The sequence below is a fragment of the Eucyclogobius newberryi genome, unplaced genomic scaffold (genome assembly GCF_026437365.1).
Source record: "Eucyclogobius newberryi isolate DKJ021-1_F unplaced genomic scaffold, fEucNew1.0.hap1 SCAF_1, whole genome shotgun sequence".
NCBI lineage: Eukaryota > Metazoa > Chordata > Actinopteri > Gobiiformes > Gobiidae > Eucyclogobius > Eucyclogobius newberryi.
Genome location: NW_027315723.1, coordinates 17073676 through 17087212, shown reverse-complemented (window position 1 = coordinate 17087212; position 13537 = coordinate 17073676). Strand labels below are relative to the sequence as shown.

At 48.2% G+C, this 13537-nt stretch overlaps 1 long non-coding RNA gene across 1 annotated transcript; it reads right to left on the bottom strand.

Annotated features, from left to right (window-relative positions):
• Nucleotides 1-11890: 11890 nt before the first annotated feature.
• On the bottom strand, nucleotides 11891-12858 carry LOC140364749 (uncharacterized). Its single transcript, XR_011927731.1, has 3 exons — nucleotides 12576-12858; nucleotides 12450-12512; nucleotides 11891-12041 (listed from the first exon to the last, which is right to left on the bottom strand). It is a non-coding gene; the product is annotated as an uncharacterized lncRNA (long non-coding RNA).
• Nucleotides 12859-13537: the final 679 nt, after the last annotated feature.

Here is a 13537-nt window from a genome sequence, read left to right as displayed (position 1 = left end):
CGGTCACCTCCAGAGTCTCGCTCTAAAACCTACAAACCAAATTAGAAATCTGGGGGTAATAATCGACTCAGACTTGAACTTTAATAGCCACGTCAAATCAATAACATCAGCAGCTTTTTACCATCTAAAAAAACATTGCCAAAATCAAAAAATATAGTGTCAAAACCAGATTTAGAGAGACTTATCCATGCGTTTGTCTCCAGTAGATTAGACTACTGTAACGGCCTGCTCACTGGCCTCTCCAAACGAGTTGTAAAACAGCTGCAGTACATCCAGAACGCTGCTGCTCGGGTCCTGACTAGAACCAGGAAGTATGAGCACATTAGTCCTGTTCTCAGGTCTCTGCACTGGCTCCTGTGGCTCAGAGAATAGACTTTAAAGCAGCTCTGCTTGTGTACAAGTCTCTCCATGGCCTAGCACCAAAGTACATCTTGGATATGTTAGTGCCATATGAACCATCTCGGACTCTGAGGACCTCAGGGACCGGCCTCCTGCTGGTGCCCAGAGTCAGGACAAAACATGGGGAATCTGCGTTTCAGTTTCATGCAGCTAAAATCTGGAACATTCTTCCTGAAGATGTGAGACAGGTTCTACTCTGACAATTTTCAAATCTAAGCTAAAAACAGTTTTGTTTAGCTGCGCATATGACTGAAAGGATTTTTTCTTTGCACTCTTCTCTTTTGTTTGTGATTTTATTAGTTTAGACAATCAGTTGGATTGATAATTTTTAATTCAGTTAATTTTATTGTATTTCTGTTTCTGTAATTTCTTTGTGATTTTAATGCCTTTTTCCTGCTGTGAAGCACTTTGAATTGCCTTGTGTATGAAATGTGCTCTACAAATAAACTTGCCTTGCCTTTATCCACTGTGCACGTGAATAAACTTCCACCTTTTGAGAGAGACCGAGAGACTGTTTCTGCTTCAAGTTATTGCCTGGTTACTCTTTACTTGATCATTGTTTACAGGAAACTGCCGTAACAGCGGCGCGCCTAAAGAGCATGAGCCGAAGAGCGGCGAGCCTGAAGAGTGGCATACCTGAAGAGCACCAGCCGAAGAGCGTGAACCATAAATTAAAAACCAACAACTTTAGTGCTACACGTTCGCGGTTTATGACATTTGTAGAGATTGTTACGTTCGTTGGAGTCACAGGTAAACATAAAATAATATAAGCAAAAAACAAAATAGTCCAGTTTGTGCGCTGAGGAATTCCACGCTTCGCCGAAACATGTTGATGTGTATTTTAAGTCAAAAGCCGCGCTGCAATAACGTTTTTTATTAAAAAAAAAATTGTAAACAGACAAAGTGCCTTGGTTCTTCTTGTCTTTGGAAATGTTCAACATAAATATCTTCGTATATTTTACCACAATTGTATGCCCAAATAGACAAAATAGCTTTCAATAAGGAAATAATCAAGAATAGATTATTTCCCCCAACTGTTAAAAGATGCACCAACTTTTCTTTCTTTTTAATTCGTGTTTCTTGCACCGCTCCTTCAGATATTATTTATTTATTTTCTCATTTTTGTGTTCTGCCCTTTGAAATATTTGTGTTTTTTTGAGCACTTTCAATCTTTTAATGTTCTTCCAATTCCAAAATGAAACCAAAAACAACACAAAAGATGTCTAGTTTCTGGGATTTTTTTTCAACGCTATTTGGGTTATTTAGTTCAAAACCAAAATTCTACACTACATTTCTGGCTCTTTAAAAAAAAAAGAAAATATATATATATATATATATATATATATAATAATATATATAAATATAAATATATATATATATATATATATATATATATATACTTTTTTTTTTTTTTTTAAAGAGCCAGAAATGTAGTGTAGAATTTTTCTTTCTCTTTCTTTGGATAGGTCACAGGGCCGGCCCAAGCCTTCAGGGGGCCCTAAGCGAAAACATTTTTGGGGGCCCCTCACCACGTCATCAGAATCAGTTTTATTGCCATTGTCAGTAAACAATTCACATATGGGAACTTTCTTCAACGCTAACAAAGCACACCAAAACTCCAGGGCATCTGTTTGACAGTTAGTTTATTCTCAACACCTCACAAACTCAAATATTGCTAACTTAAATCCCACAATGCAACTTGGTATTCCGCTGACATCACCTCTACTCCCTGTACAAATAACACACGTCCCAGATATGTTTTTGTGCGTATTTGTGGGCGTTAAGGGTCTACAGCCACATTAGCAGTTTAAATGAATGAACAGGGGGGGTCTGGGGGCCCTCCCCCAGAGATTTTCAGACCTTTTTTGGGTCTTCTGCTGCATTTTAATGTGGTCCAGCCGGCTAAAGTAAGAGTCAAATGTTGAGGTTGTAATGCTATAAAATGATGATGTGATGAAACTGTGCCAGGAGAAAATGACTAAAGCCAGTTATTAATACATTAGTGTACTTAATTACTCAATACAATATTGGCTATGAAAAATAATTATGATCAAATTGATTCATTTTAACTGAAAATGTAAAAGTAATAGTTATCCTTACTAATTTATCTTTTACAGCTCCCAACTGTTCCTTCTTGCCAAAGTGACAAAACAAGTTATATTAAATTAAACAAATGGCATAAGCATTGCTTGATTAACAATTAACACTGATAAAACAGTGCAAAAATGTTATTCCCAGAGAATGAACAGAACGTGAAGTGAAGGTCCAAACTTAGCTATAGTGAAGAGACTGCGTTTCTGCAGCTTTGCCACTTTTGTATAAAAATATATAGTATTATTCTATAACAGACGTAATCATAATATGTCTGGTTATTTTTCACTATCAATTTATTATAATTTATAACAAATAGTCTAATGATGCTTTTTAAATAAATTGAAATGTTTTATTGCTCTATTAAAAGTGAATTACAATATAAATGTTTGTTCTGATCAGAACATCACACACTGGACTCCTGCATGGAACAATGCTGCGATGTGATTGGCTGATGGACCTTACACGCATAAACCTTCACGTTCCTCTCATTCCACTTAAGAAGTCAAAGTAAAACAGACATCACGAGTCACGATTGATAGAGGGACGCAAACTCAAACCCGCTCATCTCTGACTGAGGCTGCACAGGGACAGGGGCCCGGGACAGGGGCCCGGGACAGGGGCCCGGGACAGGGGCCCGGGACAGGGGCCCGGGACAGGGGCCCGGGACAGGGGCCCGGGACAGGGGCCGCACACTGTGCACTCCAAAGTCTCACGTCAGAGGTTCTGGACGAGACGGAACTTAGTGACCGGGGCATAGAGGCCCCTCACCGGCCTCACCTGCAGCTAACACTCCCGGGCTGGTGTAAATGTTAAGCTCATTATCTTTCATTCAGACACATTATTATGCGCGTGGCAGAGCTCTCGTCTCCTCCAGCCTGAGCGAACTAACGTGACAGAATCGTGTTGTTTCAAACAGCAGCATTAACCGTCTCTTTGTAAGAGAAGTTCAATACCTGGAGAGTGTTGTTGAGTTTGCAGTTTCTTTACATCGTCAAGAAGTTTCTTCTTTCGTTTTTCGGCATCGGGGGGATATATTCCTCTGGACATGAGGACCACGCAGGGACCATGTTCTGTTGTGTTTATGTTTTGCTCTCGTTCTGCTCGCGCACAATGAAGTTGACCAATCAGCGCAGGTCTGGTGCCTTGGTTGCCAGATTGTCATTACAAATAAATGCGGTTTGTGCGTTATGTTACCGCTGTGTGCGCTGCCGCGCCAGCAGCGCTACTACACTAGTAGCGCACGCTGCGCTTGCACTTCGCATACGACGGGTTGCCAGATTGGGGGCCCTATTAACTCCTCAGGGCCCTACGCGGCTGCTTAGTTCGCTTATAGGCTGGGCCGGCCCTGCTGATCAGAACACCACACTGGACTCCTGCACCTTGACGTTCCTCTCATTCCACTTTAAGAAGTCAAAGTAAAACAGACATCACGAGTCACGATTGATCTCACACATGGTGATGTGAGAGAGAGGGACGCAAACTCAAACCGCTCATCTCTGACTGAGGCTGCACAGGGGCCCTGCACAGGGGCCCGGGACAGGGGCCGCACACTGTTCACTCCAAAGTCTCACGTCAGAGGTTCTGGACGAGACGGCGCTCGTCCGGACCGGATCTCCGCCTCTTAGTGACCCGGGGCATAGACGCCCCTCACCGGCCTCACCTGCAGCTAACACTCCCGGGCTGGTGTAAATGTTAAGCTTATTATCTTTCATTCAGACATATTATTATGCGCGGGGCAGAGCTCTCGTCTCCTCCAGCCTGAGCGAACTAACGTGACAGAATCGTGTTGTTTCAAACAGCAGCATTAAGAGAAGTTCAATACCTGGAGAGTGTTGTTGAGATTGCAGTTTCTTTACATCGTCAAGAAGTTTCTTCTTTCGTTTTTCGGCATCGGGGGGATATATTCCTCTGGACATGAGGGCCACGCAGGGACCATGTTCTGTTGTGTTTATGTTTTGCTCTCGTTCTGCTCGCGCATAATGCAGTTGCTCAATCAGCGCAGGTTTGGTGTCTTGGTTGCCAGATTGTCATTACAAATAAATGCGGTTTGTGCCTTTACATGTTACCACTGTGTGCGCTGCTGCGCCAGCAGCGCTACTACACTAGTGGCGCACGCTGCGCTTGCACTTCGCATACGACGGGTTGCCAGATTGGGGGCCCTATTAACGCCTCGGGGCCCTACGCGGCTGCTTAGTTCGCTTATAGGCTGGGCCGGCCCTGATAGGTCACTTGGCTTTATGTACGCTTTTGTTGCTGTATTTTTCTTTTTAAATAAATAGGAAAAAAAGAATACTAACTAGCACAATTATTAAATTAATATTACAAAAAAAGAGAAAAAAATCTAGTGTAATCTCCCACACAAGGACAGGCTATGAAGTGATAATCCTGCCCTTTTGTGGTTATTTTTATGCTCTGTTCACGTTTTGTGCGATACTTGAACCTCAGTGTGGCAGTACGAGTATTTTGATATTGTTTGAATGGTAAGTTGTCCAACAACGCCACCCCAATTTAAACTGGGGAAAATTAGTAAGGCACGCAGATAAGGATTACTGATGAGACAGAGACAGTTCCATAAATTACAACATGTTTATTATTTAAATAGATAATGCTAACAATCTAAGACACATTTTAACCAAGACCATAATATTTTTAAACAATCTAACCTAAAAGCTAAAATGCTACCACTCAACACCACGCACACACACATACACATGAATAAACTCAATAAGACCGTTGGAGGGGGGGCGCTGAGGCTTAGCCGTGGAGGTAAACAAATGGGGCAGTAACCTAATAAGAAAACGCCAAAACAACAAAACAGTGCACCACAAACCAAAACGCGGGAACCACCACCAGGGGAATCCACCACGGTGTCAGACCATCAGCCCCTATAACACAGAAACATGTATTAAAAGCGGTACATAATTTGAGTCCAGTGTAGGCACGGCAAAGGGATATGCAGGTAGAGCAGCAGAAAAATGTCTATATCGCGCCCATGCGCGACACACCCAGCGCAGAGCTGGTACAGACCACGGGAGAGCACAATCGGGCAGCGTGGGGGCACAATCAAGCGCCGGCCTGCGCCGTCAGTCCGACCAGGAGGATGTTAGTCCGCGCAAAGCGGGTTACTCCGAGCACAGCACAGCGGCAAAGCGGCCAAGCGGAGCGGCAGCGGCAAAGCGGCAGCAAAGCGGCAGCAAAGCGACAGCAAAGCGACAGCAAAGCGACAGCTCCTACATACAGCGGAGGAATCAAACACTGAATTTGGTTGTTAACACTAGTTTGCCACTGACTCAGGCATACTTACTCTTTGGAGCGCGACTTAGAGCTCCGATGAGGGAGAGGCGAGAGCGAACAGCTACGTCAAAGCCTATAAAACAGGAGAGCCTAAGCGCGTCAGACGATCGCGGATCTTAAAATGAGGGGCGCTTACCTAAGCTTGCGGTAGTGAGTGACCCGCATCTGTGGTTACAGGTGACTGTCCGTGCTAACAAAAAGGAGTCTAAGATTAGAAGACAGTCCACAAAATTTAGGAGGGAGACAGCGCTCCGCTTACCTGCCGTGAGGCGCTGGAGGAACGCGGAAGTGTGACGCCGGTGGGCGGGCACAATGCGAGAGGCCAGAGGGAGCGTAAAAATCAGGGGGGGCATTTTTATGAATGGCGACCGGCATGAATGGCCAATGAGAACGCGGGCTCAGATCTAAGGGCGGCCCAAAATGCGATATGGCCACATCCACTCCCCCAATCTGCATCGGCGCCCCGCCGATGGCCTAAAACAGCCTAAAAGCTGGCACTTGTGGAAGGAGCCGGGGACTCTGACTCCCCTTGAGGCTGCCGACTCACCGGTCTTGGGAGATGATGGAGGTTCTGATGTTTGCCCGCTGTTGGCCTTGTGGACCTACGCACGGACCGCTCAGTTGGACTAGTCATGGTGGTAGTGACTGTCACAAACTGGGGCTGGTCGGCAAAGGAATCAGGTGGAACCAAAATGGGTCCAGCGGCATCTGGGGAAGGGCACCATATTGCCCCAGAGGGTGGTAAAGCCTGCGGAAGCAGAAACAAATCTCCCTCGTGGGACGACCCCTCTTCAGGGTTTCGCACCGTGGGCTCCACTGGAGGGACTGATGCTGGAGCGAGATCTGGAACCTCACTCTGGATCAGGCACTTCAACAGGGAGCGGTGCACCCTCTTGATTTTGGTTGGTTGTCCAACTGGGGCAACTGTGTACACAGTTCCACCCTCATGTGGAACTTGCACAACCACATGTTTAGTGGGGCACCACTGGTCTTGAATTTTCTGGCGGCCTCTCACACCGTAGTCCCGGAGCAACACGAGCTGGCCCTCATTAAGGGGTAACTCCTGGACATGTCGGTCGTGGGTTGCCTTTCTACGGGCAGCAGCTAAACGCAGTTTCTCTCTTGCTCCATCGAAAGCCATTTGCAGACGGGCCTGGTGCTCCTTAACCCACTCGTGTACAGTCCCGCCAAGTGGGTCCTGTACCTGTCCCAGCAAGAAGTCGATAGGGAGCCGCGGTTCCTGCCCAAACATCAAAAAGAATGGAGACTCCCCAGTCGACTGATGTGGGGTAGTGTTATAGGCAAAGAGCACCTGTGGCAAGCAAGCGCTCCAGTCCCTCTTACGGGACACAGGCAGAGCACGCAGCAAGTTGTGCAGCGTCCGATTGAAGCGCTCACACTGCCCATTCCCAGCAGGGTGGTAAGGAGTAGTGCGCGACTTCACAATCCCATACAGACTGCACAACTGCTGGATCAGTTGGCTCTCAAAATTACGGCCCTGGTCAGAGTGGATGCGGGCCGGAACCCCAAACTTGCCAAACCACTCCGTTACCAGAACCTGTGCAACCGTGCTGGCACGTTGGTCGCGGGTTGGCACCGCCATTGTGTACTTGCTGAAGACATCAGTCATCACAAGAACATTTTCTAGGCCAGCTGCGGTTGGCTCCAACAGCGTAAAATCAATAGCCACAATTTCATTTGGTCTTGAAGAGAGTAGGTGGCCCATGAAGGCATGTGCCGCATGATCATTGTTCTTTGCGAACTGACACCTCTCACAAGCCTGGCACCACTGGGTGACCTCCTGGGACATACCTGGCCAATAACAGCGGGGGCGAAGCAGAGCCAATGTCCTCTCCACGCCGTGATGCCCATGGTCTTGATGGACCTGATTGAGGACCTCCCGAACCAAGGCCCTAGGCAGGACGAGTTGGCAAACTGCCCCACCGCCGTCGGAGCGAAACACCTGCCTGTACAACAAACCGCCCAGCTCCACCAGATGGTCCCACTGACTCACCAGAACCGAGGCCGGCTGTGAGAGGACACGCCGCTCTTCACGAGTGGGCCGGCGCTGTTCTACCCAGAAAGTCAGGACCTCCTGAATGACTGGGTCAGCCTGCTGGAGTGTATAAAGAGCAGCAGGGGAATGGTGGGGGAAGACTGTTACCACAGACTGAGTTGTCACCGTCTGTACCCCCTGCAAGGCTTGCTGTAATGGCTGCGGTAGAGAGGTACTTGCTGCTACCCCGGACTCGTCCCTGGGTGAGGGCCATGGCTGACGGGACAAGGCATCAGCATTCCGGTTCGACTTACCCGATCGATACTTCAGTTCAAAATCAAACAACGCCAACTGGGCTGCCCAACGCTGCTCAACAGCACCCAGTTTAGCAGACGCGAGATAGCTCAGGGGGTTATTGTCTGTATAGACCATGCACTTGTGGCCCAACAGATACTCTCTGAACTTCTCCGTCAATGCCCATTTAAGAGCCAATAGCTCCAGTTTCATGGAGCTATAATTGGACATATTCCGCTCTGTAAGTCGGAGTCCTCTGCTAGCATATGCGATGGGTCTGACTTTCCCTTCCTGCTCCTGGGAGAGAACTGCGCCTAAGCCCACATGGCTGGCGTCTACTTCCAGGATAAAGGGAAGAGAAAAATCTGCATATGCCAGCACTGGGGCAGACGTGAGTTTGGCCTTCAAGGTCTCGAAGCTCTGCTGGCACTCCTCAGTCCAAGGGACTGCAGCACGCCGAGAGGTTCTCTTCCCCAACCGACTCCCGGTCAGCTCGGCCACTCTGCGATGTAAGGGAGCGGCCAGTTTAGCAAAGCCGTCGACAAAACGTCGGTAGTAGCTTGCAAACCCCAAGAAGGAGCGCAGGTCAGAAACCGTAGATGGGACAGGCCAGTTTGCTACTACGTCAATTTTGCCGGGATCAGTGGCCACTCCCTGGTCAGAAATCACGTGCCCCAAATAGTGCACCTCCCGCTGGAAGAACCGGCACTTGCTCTGCTTTGCCTTGAGCCCTTCCTTCTGCAACCTCCCAAGCACCACCTCCAGCCTCTCCAGGTGTTGCCTTACCGTAGATGAAAAAACCACAATATCATCCAGGTAGAGGAGGAGAGACTGGCACTGCTGGTCACCAAAAATGCGTTGCATAAGTCGTTGGAAGGTGCTGGGAGCGTTGCAGAGCCCAAAAGGCATGCGATTCCACTCAAACAGACCAAAAGGTGTACAGAACGCCGTCTTGTGCCGATCGCCCTCTGCGACAGGGACCTGATTGTACCCGCTGGCCAGATCCAAAGTGGAAAACCAGCGGGCCCCCGTCAAAGCGTCGAGCGACTCTTCGATACGTGGGAGTGGAAAGGCATCCTTTCGGGTCTTTATGTTCAGTTGGCGATAGTCAACACATAGACGAAGGCTGCCGTCCTTCTTCCGGACCAAGACAATGGGTGATGCATAGGGGCTGGAGCTCTCTCTGATTATCTGCGCTTTCAAGAGCTGATGGATATGCTCTTTGACCAGCTCGTACTCAGATGGCGGGATACGGCGGTAGCGCTGACGGACTGGGACATCATCCAGTAGTGGAATGTCATGGGTGATCAGGTTGGTACAACCCAGATCCTGATCATTCGCAGCAAACACAGAGGAATATTTCCAAAGTAATGCCCGCACCTCCACCTGCTCCTCAGGGGGCAGGGGAGATAGGTCAATGGCTGCGATGGGGTCCGTGGCGGAGGAAGCGACACTTTGAGAGGAGACACTCGCAGCCACTGCGGGAAATTCCGTCACTCCTGCAGGAAGACTCACCACATTGACATTGTCCAGAGTCCCTACTAGGGTACGCGGGTAAAGCAGCACATCGTTGTCACCGACATTGACAATGGGAATGTACGCCGTGCCACGGACTACCTGGACCAGAGCAGGGGATGCCAGCAGGCCTGCAGGCAATCCCTGCTCCAAAGGCTCAAACAAGACCGTGGCACCCGAATAATGTGTCGAACAGGTAGCAGGGACGATTTTCGTAACACCCCCCGGGATGCGAACAGCTCGTTTTCCCTGCAACTTGACCCTACCTGGTTGTTTGGGGGTGGGCCGCAGGTCTGCAGCGTGGCACCTCTGAAACGCTTCCACCAATGGAGTTGGGCATGTGACCACAGGGGCTGTATCAAAAAGTGCAGGCCCATACTGTCCAAACAGTTCCTTATAACACCTGCGGAGCACATTCATTCCCAAAACTCCAGGGACTTGGGGAGAGCATTGACCAGACGGGTCCCTCACTACTAACACTCCACAGTGGGGCATCACTTTACCACAGAGCTCAATAGGTAATTCTAAATATCCAATGTAAGGGATGGACAGACCATTGGCAGCTTTAAGCTGTAGCCAATGGCAAGCCTGCAAGCGTTCTTCCCCCCATGGCTCAAAATGCCTGCGGAAAAAGCTTTCTGTAATGGTAGACACCATCGACCCAGTGTCCACAAGACATGGCACAATTACGCCATCCATGTCTACATCAAGATGTGGACAGGATGCTATCAACTTTGGAGCGTTCCCCCCTCCGTTAGTGGTTGAGCTAGTGGATGCCCCACCCGTGCGTTGGCTCCGCGACACGGTGGGCGCTAGTTTTCCGACGTTTGATTAAAGCGACGGCGGGTCGGCAAAGAGGGTTCGTGGCGACTGGGAACACGAGGGCCATCACAGTCTCTGGCAATATGGCCAGGTTGCTGGCAACGATTACACACAATCGGGCCATAACGAGGGGAGCGACTACACTGGTGTGCAGTTTGCGTGTTCTGCAATAATGCAATGCTTTGCGTCAACAGCTCAAGTTGTTCCTGTTGCTTTTTCAACATCTCCTTCATTTCGCTAACCTCAGTCCGTGTAGGGGTGGCCTCAGGCCCCGGGTTTCCACGCATGGCATATTGTATACCAAAGGCCGAGGGCACTGAATTGCTTCGACCTCTCATGCCGGCCGGCAGACCTTCAAGCTCCCACCTGATTGCCTCTCCCCTGACCTCAAGCAGAGTCGCCCTAGGGTACCGGCGCACATACTGTTTCAACTCCCGACGCAAGAAACCATCACTCACGTGCTCAATAAACTGGTCGCGCATTAAATCCTCAGCATTTGGTATGTCTCCCGGGGCTTGCATTTTAACCCTTTCCATCAAGTTCAGCAGGGCCAGGGAGAACTCCTGCAATGTCTCACCTTCCTGCTGTCTCCTGGAGAAGAGGGCCTCCTGCAGAGCAACATAGGACTCTGTGCACCCGTATAATTCCTTAAGAATAGAGACTATCCTAGTCGGGTCCTGGCGCTCTACGGCAGATCGATATTTTAGTTCTTCCTTCGCCTCCCCCTCCAGGTGATCAAGAAGGAAGTATGCCTGGTCCGCCAGTGACAGGTGCCGCGCCCTCATACAGGCCTGTGCTTCCTCGGCCCACTCACCCACACTAATCCCTGTACTGCCCCTAAACATGGGACATTTTCGGTCCCTCGGAATAAATACCAACCGGTCTATGGCAGGGGTGGCGGGGGGCACAGGCACTGCAGAGCCACCAGCACCAGAACCAGCTGCAGCACGTCCCTGGCGCAGCTGTACATTATCTGCTTTTAGTTGAGTAATTTGGTTCCTTAATTCCTGCAGCTCTTCCTCCATGGCTGTTGCTCAAAAGAGAGACTGCCGCTTTGCCCTTTAAAAAACACACAAGTTACTTTTGCCGCTTGCCACAACAATCACAAAAATCAAATACACAAATAACTTTGGTGGAACTAGCCTCTGCCTCCAAAACAGCAAATCCTGCCAACCATACGCCAAAAATGTGGCAGTACGAGTATTTTGATATTGTTTGAATGGTAAGTTGTCCAACAACGCCACCCCAATTTAAACTGGGGAAAATTAGTAAGGCACGCAGATAAGGATTACTGATGAGACAGAGACAGTTCCATAAATTACAACATGTTTATTATTTAAATAGATAATGCTAACAATCTAAGACACATTTTAACCAAGACCATAATATTTTTAAACAATCTAACCTAAAAGCTAAAATGCTACCACTCAACACCACGCACACACACATACACATGAATAAACTCAATAAGACCGTTGGAGGGGGGGCGCTGAGGCTTAGCCGTGGAGGTAAACAAATGGGGCAGTAACCTAATAAGAAAACGCCAAAACAACAAAACAGTGCACCACAAACCAAAACGCGGGAACCACCACCAGGGGAATCCACCACGGTGTCAGACCATCAGCCCCTATAACACAGAAACATGTATTAAAAGCGGTACATAATTTGAGTCCAGTGTAGGCACGGCAAAGGGATATGCAGGTAGAGCAGCAGAAAAATGTCTATATCGCGCCCATGCGCGACACACCCAGCGCAGAGCTGGTACAGACCACGGGAGAGCACAATCGGGCAGCGTGGGGGCACAATCAAGCGCCGGCCTGCGCCGTCAGTCCGACCAGGAGGATGTTAGTCCGCGCAAAGCGGGTTACTCCGAGCACAGCACAGCGGCAAAGCGGCCAAGCGGAGCGGCAGCGGCAAAGCGGCAGCAAAGCGACAGCAAAGCGACAGCAAAGCGACAGCTCCTACATACAGCGGAGGAATCAAACACTGAATTTGGTTGTTAACACTAGTTTGCCACTGACTCAGGCATACTTACTCTTTGGAGCGCGACTTAGAGCTCCGATGAGGGAGAGGCGAGAGCGAACAGCTACGTCAAAGCCTATAAAACAGGAGAGCCTAAGCGCGTCAGACGATCGCGGATCTTAAAATGAGGGGCGCTTACCTAAGCTTGCGGTAGTGAGTGACCCGCATCTGTGGTTACAGGTGACTGTCCGTGCTAACAAAAAGGAGTCTAAGATTAGAAGACAGTCCACAAAATTTAGGAGGGAGACAGCGCTCCGCTTACCTGCCGTGAGGCGCTGGAGGAACGCGGAAGTGTGACGCCGGTGGGCGGGCACAATGCGAGAGGCCAGAGGGAGCGTAAAAATCAGGGGGGGCATTTTTATGAATGGCGACCGGCATGAATGGCCAATGAGAACGCGGGCTCAGATCTAAGGGCGGCCCAAAATGCGATATGGCCACATCAGCATTGTGAAAATATTGCCTGAATGAATAATGTCATTGAAGTAATACAACAAAATAAAACTGGATGTATATTTTTGTCAATATCGCCCAAATCTCAAAACCATTTTAGAAAATAAATCACTAAAATGGAAAAATGAAGCTAGAGCAGAACAGTGAATCAGGAACGTCAAATGCAAACGAATACGTATGACTCAAACATGTATGAAGAGTGCCCCCTACAGGTCGTGCAACTCATTCAACTAAAATACAGTTCAGATAAATATATTTAGATATTTTGAAAAAAAAAATATAAAAATGTTTATATTTTCACTTCCTGTTCACCCAGCAAACACTGGGCCAAAACTGACGTCACAATTATTTTCATTTGACAAAGAAAAATATATGAGAGCGACTTTATTTTGGGTAATATGATTAATGTGATGTCACTTTCTGTAATTTTCTACAGATTTTTCTAAGTTTTCTCCACAAATACCTGCTTGATTGGTGTAAAGCTATAATTTATATGTACAACAGGTACAAATAAAGTCAAAATTAGAACATCTTACGCCCTTTAATCGTGAGTGGAACCATTAGGACATGGTGAAAAGCTCATAAAAGTCCATTTTCCATCATATGTTCTGCTTTGGCAATGGCACTACTTCCTCATTACGCCTGTGGATA